This window comes from Mesoplodon mirus (assembly GCF_964341445.2).
Source record: "Mesoplodon mirus genome assembly, chromosome: 7".
NCBI classification, from domain to species: domain Eukaryota; kingdom Metazoa; phylum Chordata; class Mammalia; order Artiodactyla; family Ziphiidae; genus Mesoplodon; species Mesoplodon mirus.
In genome coordinates, this window is record NC_138983.1 from 128,100,859 (window position 1) to 128,113,338 (window position 12,480).

Here is a 12,480-nt window from a genome sequence, read left to right on the forward strand (position 1 = left end):
CTCAGTGGTGGAGGAGAGGATGGACGAGGCAGTCTGAATGCTCACCTTGGGGAGACCCAGCTCCGAGGGAGCCAGGAGAGGAAGAGGAGGCTGAGGGGGGTACAGACAAGTGAGGACGCCTCCGACCAGGAACACGGCTGGGGTCCTCAAAGGCCTGTGAGTCAGTGCCCTGTCCGGGCACCTGCACTCTCACCTGCTCAGTCTCTCATCTTCATTCATTCACTGACCCCTTCCTTTACTCGCTCATTTGTTTCTCCAGACTGAGCGTTCCTGAGGGTGGGCTGAGTCTGTTTTTTTTTTTTTTTGCTTTTTTTTTAAAATATTGACATATGTCGTGAATTTTTAAATGTATTTATTTATTTATTTATGGCTGTGTTGGGTCTTCATTTCTGTGCGAGGGCTTTTTCTCTAGTTGCGGCAAGCGGGGGCCACTTTTCATCGCGGTGTGCGGGCCTCTCACTGTCGAGGCTTCTCTTGTTGCGGAGCACAGGCTCCAGACGCGCAGGCTCAGTAGTTGTGGCCCACGGGCCCAGTTCCTCCGCGGCATGTGGGATCTTCCCGGACCAGGGCTCGAACCCACGTCCCCTGCATTGGCAGGCAGATTCTCAACCACTGCGCCACCAGGGAAGCCCCTGAGTCTGTTTTAATGCCCTACGTTTCTTCATCACCCAGCACACTGTCTGGCCTACAGTACTTAATAAATGTTTGTTGAGTGAGTGAATTTCCTCATTTATTCCTTCACTTTCATTCATTCCACCTCATATTCGGTCACTTTCCACGAAGGCTTTGAGTCTCTGAGGGCACACAGGGCACTCCCAAAGGCATTCAGAGCACAGACATTGACTTCCTGAGGTGGGGAGTTAAGAGTTGCATCCATGAGGGGGTTTGGTGCGAGCTCAGGCTGCAAGGAGCTCCGAGGTTGAATGAGCAGTTTGGCCAGCTCGAGGGTCAGGGCCCGGGAGAGGCCTGCCTGGGCTGTGTGCAGGCCAGGCCTGGGAAAGGTTCTTGCGGGAAGCTGGACCCTGCAGCGGGGAGGATTTGTGTCGGGCGAGGGAGTGGAGTGCCCTAGGCTGCAAGAGGACGGGAGTAGAGGGGGAGTCAGGAATGAGTGGGGAGAGGAGGCACCTGATGGGGAGGCTACAAGGGGAGGACGTGCTGTCTTCTCTGGCCATCCGGGGCTGCTGGCAGGGTCTTGACCTCTGTAGACTGCCCGGAAGCTTGGCGTTCTAGACTACACTTGGGCATGGGCTAGGATGGGTGTGGCGACTCCTGAGAATTTGCCCACCAAGCAAGGTCTATTCTGACAGCCTCAAAGGGACCCAGAAACCGATTTGAAGAGTGCGCATTCCAGGAATGGACAGGCTCATGGCGAGCCAGGTTGTCACCCAGGCTTACTAGCTGCCAATCATGGCACTTTGGCTTGAGATATTGTCTGAGAATGACTTACTGGAGACCGATCAGAAGGCAACTTTGGACCAGATAAAAATGACTTCCTCCCAAGGTAGAAGAGAAACCAGCTGGTCCCTCAGATTCCACCTCTGTCCTCACCTAGCAGGCTTGCATGAGCCTTCACGTTCACCCAACTTATGTTAATTGAGGTCCTCTGAGAGCCGGCCCTGATGCTCGTTTGCTGTGTATATGTAGGCCTCTAAGTCTCTTCCCACCCAATGCCTGAGGGATTCTGGCCAGTCTGTTACTCCTCCTACAGGAGGGTCCCGCTGAGCCCCACCTGTGCCTACACCATCCTCAAAGGTGAATCCCGGCACTGCAGGTGAGGGGCTCAGGAGTTCACATCCTCATCCTGCCCTGCTCACATCTCTTCCACTTTCTCAGGAAGAGGGAACTATTTTCTGGTCACAGGGAAGAGTGTGGTGCATTCAGACTCTTTTACTTCCTCTATTCAGAGGCCCTGAGAAAGGGACAGCTTCCTCCATTGGCCTCTGGGGAAGTGATTGCTTGTCCCTAATGAATAGGAGAAGCTAATAGGGACGTGAGCTCCAATCCCAAACTCCCAGGTACAAGTTGGCAAAGGGCTGGCCTCTCTCCCCATGCCTATCTAGGCCTTGCCAGGTAGCATGGACGAGGCGGCCCAGGGAAAGAGGAAGCCTGAAATTCCAGGAGTAACTTGCTGCAAAAGAGTGTGGAAGGGGTCTGTCACTCTCTCCACCATGGCCAACCCCTCCCGGTTGCCATTTCTCCTCCCTCAACCCCACCTGCTGGCTGAGATCACAGTTTCCAGCAAGGACCGAGGTCATCTGGTCACTAGAAGAGATGCCATCGCTGTGTTTCTTGGACTGGAAGCAGTCATGCCATCGGGCACCCACCCCTGGAGCGTCCCCTGGACCCTTAGCCTGGGGGGGAGGGGGAGAGTTTCTTCACCAGAGGAAAGGCCAACGCAGAGGGAGGGGAGGGAAGGGGAAAGGTTTCTGGGACGAGCCACTCCGAACAGCTTTGGCAGTTTTGAAGGTCACTTTTTTTCCCCTTCCACCAAAGAATTTAATTAGGCTTCCATAAAGCAGTTAGATTTAGGAGCGGAACAGTTTTAGCTCCCTTGCTAGGAGTCCTCATGAATATTAAAGACTGGGGAAGGAGGCAAGAGGCAGGAGCTGGGCCAGCTCACACCCTACCTCCATTCCCGGGGAACTGAGGCGCATGGGCACAGGAGAAAGGGCAGCTGGGTTCCTTTGGCGGCGGGCCGGAGGGGATCCTGCACAGCCCTCAGCAGCTGCATGTCACTAAGTGTTGAAGTCACCACTTCTTCTGCTCAGCCAGGACTCAGGGTGGAGTGTCCTGCAGTGCAGTATGGGTGGGTGGGCGAGGGAGTGTAGTGCTGGCCCGATGGCTCAGGTGACAGCAAAGGGTGGCAGGCTCGGCAAGGACACTGAGGATCCACATCAGGCCCTCTTCGATTGCTCTTACTGCCCCTGAGACGAGGGCGAATGCCCTGGGGCCGTCTTCAAGGCTTTCCTACAGCAAAGGTCACCTCCCCAAATGGGGCACGGCTGGGTCACGTCAGAGAGCAGGGGTTGATCAAGTCCCTACATGCTCAGCTTGTGGGGGGAAACAAGATGGACCCACACCTGCCCTGCAGAGGTTTCCAGTGGAGCCAGGAGACAAGACGGGCTCTCCAGAGCTGTCCAAGAGAGCAAGTGAACAGGCCCAGCCATGCTTAGACAATGAGTGGATTCTTAGTTCCAAGGACTGTGGGCAGGTGGGGGTGGCAGACCCTGGGCACTGTCGGGGCCAGCTCTACCATCACAGTGAGGAGCCCTTCCAGCTCTGCTGTTGATGCCAACCCAACCCCACCTTCTGGCACATTCCCACAGGGTCCTGTGCTTTCCAGATATGTTCATTCCCATCGTCCCCCAGGAGCCCCACTTACAGGATCCCTGAGAAAGAGGTGGGGTGGGCGGGCTCCCATCTCCCTCCATTTCACAGATGGGGAAACTGAGGTCTTGTGGATGTCATCCCTGATATACTCTGATTCCATCCCTTGCCTGAGGTCATGGAGCTGATAAACAGAAGGATTGGGTCTAGAACCCAGATTCTGGGCTCCCAGCCCCACACATTTTTACCTCAGCAGTCATGGTTCTGCTCACAGTCAAGGTTAAGGCCCTGTTGATATGGCTCTGGACTTTGTCAGGAGGAATTTGTGGGGAGGGATCTCATTTCCCCAATGTCTTTGTCGCTGAGACTGCTATAACAAAGTACTATAGACTGGGTGGCTTAAACAACAGACATTAGTTTCTAACAGTTCTGGAGATGGGAAGTCCACGACCTAGGTACTGGCTGATTTAGTTCTTGGTGAGAACCTCTTGCTGGTTTGCAGACTGACACTTTCTTTCTGTGTCCTTACATGGCAGAGAGAGAGAGAGAGAGAGAGAGAGAGAGAGATGCTCTCTTCTTATAAGGGCACTAATCCCATTGTGAAGGCCCCACCCTCACAACCTTATCTAAATCTAATCACCTCCCAAAGCTCCCCACCACCTAATACTATCATATTGGGAGTTAGAGCTTCAACATATGGATTTTGGGGGGGACACAATTCAGCCCATAGCACCCTACTAGATTCCCACCTATTGGCTGGGGCCCATGCCTTGTTATAGACAGTATTTGCCCCACAGAGCCAAGGGCAGAACTAGGCTTAAAGAGGGGCAGGCTGTAGGCAGCCTGATTCACACACATATCAAAACTTCATTTATTCACCAAACCCTGAGCAGCCACTAAGGGCCAGGCACCAGGCCAGGCACCGTTAGATCATAGAAGGCCAAGGAAGCTCAAGCAACATGGGATAGGAGTGCAGAGTACCCGTGAACCTGGAGAAGGGGAGTTCCCCAAAGAAGCCAGTGTCCAGGTTCTTGGTTTCTGGTGTACAATTCTCAGGTCCAGTATTGGCAGGTGAGGCAACAGGAGAGGAAGAAGGCAGCACATTTCTGGGCTCAGGTTGGGGCTGTTCTCCTGGCAGCTGCCCCCCCCCCCGTCCTGGTCTTGTTTGTGTGCCCATAAATACCCTCCTGGTCCACAACCCGACACAACGTGGCAGCAGCCAATGGCTGGAGCACTGGGCCAGGAGCCTAGAGAGCTGTGAAGAAGGCTGTGGTTTGCTGGGGTGCTGTGTGTGATTTCAGCTCTTTGAAGGCCCCGCTGGGAAATAATCTGTCCTTCTGTGGAGGCCTGGATTTGACCCACAGAGTGGCTGAGCTGGCCAGGGCCTCGCTGTCTGCCCAGCTGCTGCAGCCCAGTGTAGCACTCGTGTTATCCAATGAGTTCTATGGGTTTTTTTTTTGAGAAATGAAGTCCTCACCAAGGTCTTGAGATGTATCATTCGTGAATACCAGACCTACTTTATTATGTTCTTGGTTTCATCACTGACTTGCTTTGTGACCTTGAGCAGGATTCCTAACCTCTATGGGCATATTTTCTCTTGATGACAGAATGATGACAAGAGTCCCAGTGACACCTGCTTCCAAGCACATGAAAGTTTTCTGTAAAGTCTCAGTTTCTTGATGTCAGTGAGGCCTTGTTCCCAGAGCAGCCCTGCCATTTGGGTTCAGGAGCCCAGGGAGTGAAACTCCACCCAGGTCTGTATTTAGGATCCAGTCTCCGCCCACCCTGGGGGTGCTTTGTGACACTGGGCAGGAGGCTTGCCCTTCAAGGATTCTTCCAGCTCCTTGTCTGGTGGGGGGATGGGCAGAGGCTGCATCTGAGGCTGTAGACATCCCTCTGGGCTGTCAGGGGAGATGCCAGCAGCTGGGGTTTGCAGAGAGCAAACAGATCTCCAGAGCAGGGAGCCCCCTTTTGCCCACATGGGAAGCTTCCTGGCCCCCCATCTTGCTCCTTCCACCCTCCACCTGCTCCGCCTCGCCAGCTTGACTCCCTGGCCATCCGTTCATCTTGCCTATCAGAGAGCCCACGGCACACGCTCCCAGTCTAGTCAGCTTGAAATTAAAGACTTGCTCCACAGAGCCGGGTCCTCTCCAGAGACGCTGCACTTTGATTATCCCCTCGGAAGGAGCGTCTGATTTGGTTTCTGCTGTGATGCTCCAGAATGGGGTGGGGAGGTGTGGCGGGGGGAGGGAGGGGAAGAGGGCTGGAGAAGCTCTTGTCTCTCTGGAGCGGGGCACCTTGCAGAGCTGAGGGATCTAAAGGGCAGTGTCCCCGGTAACAAACTGACCTCGTGTTCCGATGGCCATTGTGCCGGCTCAGGGGGGCTGCTGCTGGAGTGACTGCTACGGGGCTGATTAGGATGGACTCTCCGGAGGATCCCAGGGAAAGAACAGAGGAGGCTCAGAACTACTGGGTTTGCTGAGGGGCCAACCTCCCTTCTTTTGCTCTGATCTTTCCCATGTTGGATAAGCGTCTTTATAGAGAAATGCAATTCAGCAAGGAGCCACCTCCTCTTCCTCCAGTGTAGCTCAGGGCCCCAAGAGGTGCAAAGTAAGGAAGTGTGGCTGGAAGGGGGCATTCTTTGGGTGCCCGTCTGGGCTTCTGTCTGTGCAAGGAACACAAGTGCCAACTGGCACCTCCCTGCACCTTAAGATTTATGACACTGGCCTGAACCCCCATCACACATGGAAATTCAGTGCTCTCTCCCAAGACTTCTAAGAATTTCCAGGGAGAGGAGTGAGCTTGATGCTCATGAGCACCTTGGCTATGAGCTCGTGCTTCTGCTGAATTCACTCCGTTTATGGATAGTCTCCTGACCCACACAAGCCATCCCAGTTCGTCAGTTTCAATTTAGATGTGGGATTCAATTCCCTCCTTCAAATTCTACCCCCAGACCACTCACACGAGGCATTCCCACCTGTGTCAGACTTGACTGAGGTGTGGGGAGACAGAAAAAAATGTTTGGGGGAAGGGGTCATTACCTGTTGAAAGGTGGGGAAAATTGGCACGTCTAAAAGCATGAAAAACCAACAAATTTGGATCAAATTGATATAAATGACTTTTTAAACTGCACATATTTAAAGTGTTCAGTTTGGTAAAAAATTTTTTCTTCCACTGTACTCTTTATTTTATTTTTTATTTTTTTCCCTTTATTTTTTTATTTTATTTTTTTTACAACTTTATTGGAGTATAATTGCTTCACAATGGTGTATTAGTTTCTGCTTTATAACAAAGTGAATCAGTTATACATATACATCTGTTCACACATCACCACAATGAAGATACTGAACAAGTTCGCCCCCTCCCCCAAAGGTTCCTCCTCCCTCCACCCTGGTCAACCACTCATCTGCTTCCTGTCACTACGGATTGGATTGCATTTCCTAGAGTTTTATATAAATGGAATCATGTGGTATGGGCTCTTTTTAAGACAGAGAGGTTTTATATCTCAGAAGTGCAAACAGCTTCATGTTGGATCTTTGACATACTTTTTCTTTAAAATTGCGTTGCCCACTCCACCGAGATGCTGTGTAGCACCCACACCACACCGCTGGGCTATTCTGCTTCCCGCTGCTCATGAATTTCATCTCAATTTTAATGCAGAGCCGTTCAGCCACCTTTTTGTTTCCTTGACTTCTGTTAATCCATACCCTTAGTGACTTATCAAGGTAATTTCCTGAACAAAAGAGGGCTCCCTCCCTAACATCAATTCCAGTGCCAGCTGTTAGGATAAATTTTTCTATCCTCTTACGACTTGTGTGTGAGTGTGTGCATGTGTATGTAAGTGTGTGTGTGTGTCCCTGCGCACATTTGGGAGTAGAAGCATGGGTCAGGCAAAGGGGGCTATTTTAAAAAACATTTGTTGATGCCTACCTGTACCAGGCACTAGGCTAAATTCTTTCATTCATTACCTCACTTAGTCCTCACAGCAAATACGTGACATAGGAATAATAATTCACTTTTAACAGATGGGAAAGTGAGACTCCAAGAGGCTAAATACATTGTCTACAAACGAAAGCAAAACTAAGCCCCAAGTGTCTTGGACTCCAAACTTGGTGCTCATTCCTCTGCACTGGGAATGACGAGGAGGTTGTGAAGCCTGTGCCTCACAAGTTGATTGGGAGTAGCTGCTTGGAGGGCTGTGTTGAGAAAGACAATGAAGCTGAGTCTGAGTTCAGCAGAAGGCTGGCGCCATTGATTAGTGATGTCTGTCACAGGTGTGGGTGTGGAAGTGATGTCTGTGTGTCTTTCTTGCTTTACACCGTGCTTCTTTAGTCCTTCCTGTAATGCAAAATTGAGTTATTTTTCTTCATCAACAGGGGAGTCAAAGCCTTGATCTTGGAAGGAGCACCCACAGGGTGCCCCAAGCTGGTTGGCTCCATCTAATGGCTTCTCTCTAGCAGGATTTCATGCCTAACCTTGGTCCCCACACCTCGGCTGCAGTTGTCAGAGTTCTCCTCTCATCCTCTCTCCAGCCCTTTCTCTGTAGGGATCCAGCCTCCAAGGCTACCATCTTGTTTCTCTCCCAAACCTCAGCACTCCATGCCAGGCAGCCAGGGCTCTGGGTCATGTGCGGTAGAACAGCACCCACAGACCTCAGGCTGAGCACCCTGCTTACGCCGCTCTCTCTGACACCTCTTCTGATTTCCTCTCCACCTCCACGGTCATCTCTGGTCTAGTCACCAGCACCTCTCATCCGCATCACTGCAGAAGCCGCTTCCTCTCCTGCCTCCGGCCAGTCCGTTCTCCTCAAGGAGGCAGGAAGCCTCTTCTAAAACGTCCATGGGATCATGCTGCTCCGCCCTCCACAATGCTGTAGTGGCTTCCACCCGATTAGCTTGCAACTCCTCACCGTGGAGACCTCTGGCGCCTTCTCTCCGTGAATACTCCAAACTCAAGTTTGCCTTAGGCCTTCCCACCTGCTTAAATGCCACCTTTCTGACCATCCTATCTAAAGTCAATGCTCCCTCCGTCCCCTTCCTGTCACTTCCCTCATTTCCTTCAGAACACTTATCGCAAGATAACGATATGCCAGAGAGTAAGCTCCATGGGAGCAGGGATTCTGTCTTTCTTTGTCTACTTTTCAGTCTCGAATAATGTCAGGTACATAGAGAACACCAAATATCTGTGGAAGGAATAAACTCAAAGAGATTTACTGCAAACATATATTTCATTTATAAACCTCCTCAAACTGTTTATGAAATGGGAGGGGAATAGTAATAATACATGGAAAAACCATGAATATCTAGGTGACCTTGGGCAAGCCATTTAACCAGCTTGGACTTCAGTCTCCTTGTTTGCAGAATAGGGCATGGGTTGCCCTGCACACCCCAAGAGCTGAGCAGGTGGGTGACAGGGCATGGGGAGCACTCTCCTCAAGAACCGGACCACCACTAGGCTTCTTAGGAAGCGCTCCAGCTTTGGACCTCTGAACCACCTGTCTTTCCCTGGCCCAGGCCAGAGCCAGAGGCTGACAAGACCTCTCCCCAGCCCCACCTTCTCTCCTCCCTCCTCCTCTCTCCCCCCTCTCTTTCTGTCTAGTTCCCAGATCCAGCTGGGGGTTCCTTCCCACCTCCTTCCTGGGAGCCTCAGAGCCTTTGAGGCAAAGGTGCTGGGTGCTGGCCCATCAAGCAGGAGGAAAAGCAGGCGGTGGTTTAGGGGAAGGGACACCCCTTCCTGGGGCCTGAGGAATGGCATCTCAGACTCTCTGGGTTCCGCGCCCCAGAGCAGCTTGGTGGAAGCACATCCCTTCTCCTCCCAGGTCACTTCTCTGACCCCTCTTCCACTGACCCACAACCTGGCCACTCCCATCACCTCCTATAGATGGAGGGGAGGATTTTACATCACAGGGATAGGCTCCTGGGGAAACTGCGGACAGCACTGCCTCAGGTAGGAAGGAGGCAAAAGGGTTGACAGTGACTTTCCTCTGGGGGACATTTACCAGATGCTAATGGTTTCTTCCTACATGACACCCTTATTTGAGTAGTGGCCTCTGGGCCTGGGGGTGACCTCCAGAACACAGTCTGGGGAGGCAGTCTGGGTCAGGTGGCCTCCCTCATCCCACTCCTACTGACAGAGTCCCCGAGGAGTGGTCCTTGGTTTGTCTGCCAGGGAATGGCCCACTTCAGCCTGAGGCTAAGTGGTAATGGAATGTCAGGACATGGGTTCCACTGGTGACAGGGTGACATCAGGCAGGTCACTGCCCTCTGTGGGTCTCAATTCTGTCTGCTGGTAAATGAGGGATTGGAACTAGAGGTCTTGGGATGATGTTTGCTCTGAGAGACTAAAACTCCATCCAGAGCTAAGGTGCTACTGATCGTTCTTGACTGGCTCAGGTGAGCTTCTTTCTGTGCCGAATTCCTGGCTTCCCAGACCCTCTGCTTCTCAGTGCAGGCAGGGCCCCCACTAGCTAAGCAACAACCCCGTCTTCACTGTCACCTCTGCTACCCTTTGCCACAAAACCACGATTGGCTGGCTGTTTCCATGCCTTGCCTCACTTCTCTGTGCGGTAGATAAAACTTGCTCTCCAGAGAATGAAATAGAGATGCACTTACATAAAGTTATAAGTGACCAAGGCAGGATTTGCCCTGCTGCCCGAGCCATGCTCAACCCACAATGCCGGACTGTACACTCGTCCCCTCCAGCCTCCTGCCATTGGGCAGAACTTTGCATAAATGACCCACAATGGTGGCAGGAGATGAGGGCCCTTCCCTAGACACCTTGGAAAACAGGGCGGGCAGCTCCCAATGTCTCTCCTAGGACAGTTGGTAAGGACCCGCATGTTTTGCAGACTCCGGGGCTCTGATGGAAAATGCTATCAAAGAAGGAACTTCTGCCAGCCGTGGTGTGTTTCTTGAGAAGGGCAGAGGGCTAGCGAGGCAAGCATGATCCAGAGAGAGCTGCAGGGATAGGCCTGAGTGAAGATAAACTACAGGTTTCTAGTGCAGCAGAGAAGCCGGGACGGGTACATAAGGAGACAGATGCCGAGCATGGAGCCAGGGGAGCTAGCACAGGAGGGCACCGGGGCAAGGAAGCCTGCCTGTGTCCACGGGGATCCCTGATAGACTCAGACAGGTAGGAAAGGGCAGCGGGACAAGCTTTCCAACGCTTTTGCTCTCCTTTGAGGCAAAAGGAGATGGAGGCTCTGAGGCTGGTTGGAACCATTTATTTCCTGGACTTTCCAGCTCCTTACTCTGAAAAGCCTGGGAACCAGAAACAGCCTTTGCCCCCTTGCCGGCTGAGGGAGGGTCTCTAGGAATCCAGCTCTCCCTGCTTCCACCCCCCTCACATGATAGACACACTTCAATACCTAAAGGCAGAGGGACAAAGAAGGTAATAAACCAGTCAGGAGGTAATAAACCAGTCCGATGGTTTCTTTCTAAGGCAGCCTTGAAAATAAGAACATAACATACCAACCTAAAAGAAGTCTTCTTCATCTGCCCTCTGCAGGAGAGGGAGTCAAGGCAGTGACGGGAGGCCTTATTGGCCTGGAAGAGTCTGTGGAAACCTAAAACATGCCCGGGGGTGGGCCCAAGAGCCAGCCCCTTCTGCACCTTAGAGCCTAATGTCATGCTGGGTGACACAGTGCCCCCAAGACCTCCCTTAGGGCTCCAGCTAGAAAGAGCAGAAGTCAAGGCAGAGAGCATACATCCTCTTTCAGATGGTCCCAGAGTTCTCATGAGGGCGGTGCCACTCAGGGCTCTGCCAGACACCCCAGGGGCCCCAGGCTGTGTGTCAGCAGGGGCAGGAGTCCATGTACCATCAGCTCTAGATCTTGGGAAGACACATCCATCTGATAACACAGCTGGTTCATTTGTATCCATTTGGTGTCCTCCTCAGATGCTGGGATTTGTCTTCATTAGGGAGGGAAGGAGACATTTTCTGATAAGGTCTGAGGGGCGACTTCACCTTCATCCTGCCTCACCCCAAAGCTGGAGCAGTGGCTGGGGTATTCTTCTGAGACCTCATGGGGAGATGAGTCCCTGTCTGTCTTTAAGATGAGGAAAGAGTCTGGACAAAGGGATTCCTGGGCAGAGGGTCCCTGGCTTCGTGTCCACCCCAGGAAAGAAACCCTGGAAGAAACTGAGGACCATCCAGCCCTCAGCTTGGGGGCCCTTTGCTCTGAGGACAGACATATTTGCTATCTACTGTAGTGTAACCAATCACTCCAAGACTTAGTGACTTAAAGCCACACTAACCATTAATCATCTCTCGTGGTGTATGGTGCTCAGGGGCAGCCTGGTTGGGTGATTCTGGCTCAGGGCCTCTCACAAGGCTGCAGGCATCTGGAGGCTGGACTGGGCTGGGCCCCATTTCTAAGGAGGTCCTCTCACATGGCAGGCTAGCTGGTTGCTCTCAGCCGGGCTGCCTAACATGGTGACTGCTTCACCCAGAGAGAGCCATGCAAGAGACTGAAGGTGCGACGCCGTCATGACCTAGTCTTGGAAGTCATGTGCCTTCACTCCCACTGCTTTCTAACGGTCATCGTCTAGCCCTGATCTGACATGGGAGGGTCTACACGAAGTCTAATTCCAAGAGTATCAATGGGAGCCATCTTGGAATCTGGGCATCAAGCAGGGATGAGAAAATGCTTGGGGTAGGGATGGCATTAGGGCTTAAGGAGTGGAAGCCTAGGGAACAGGGATGAGGAAAGAGCACTGACCTCAGAGTCAGAAAGATCTGGGATTGAATCTCAGGAGTCACCCACCAGCTGTGGGACTTTCGGCAAATAACCTTGCACTTTTAGCCTCGGCTTCCTTATCTGCTGAAAGGGGATGAGTATCCCGCCTCACACTCTGCCCAGTGCATGATGAGGTTGTGTGATGCATGGTCAGGATCAGAACATGATCTCTCTGTTCTTCCAGGGTCCTGTCCTCCCAATGCCAGACAAAACCCATAAGCTTTCTGGTCACCTATCATCCACCTTCTGGGGCCACTGGCCAGAACAAGGAGATTCATGAAGGTTCCTGATGGCCCCTGATGACCTTCATGAAGGCCCCTCCCAGCAAACTCCTGGAGCTCCACCCACAGGGAACCCAGGGCTGGGGGCAGAGGACATGTGTCTTCCCCTTCTCCTGGTCTGGTCAAAATGCCCTC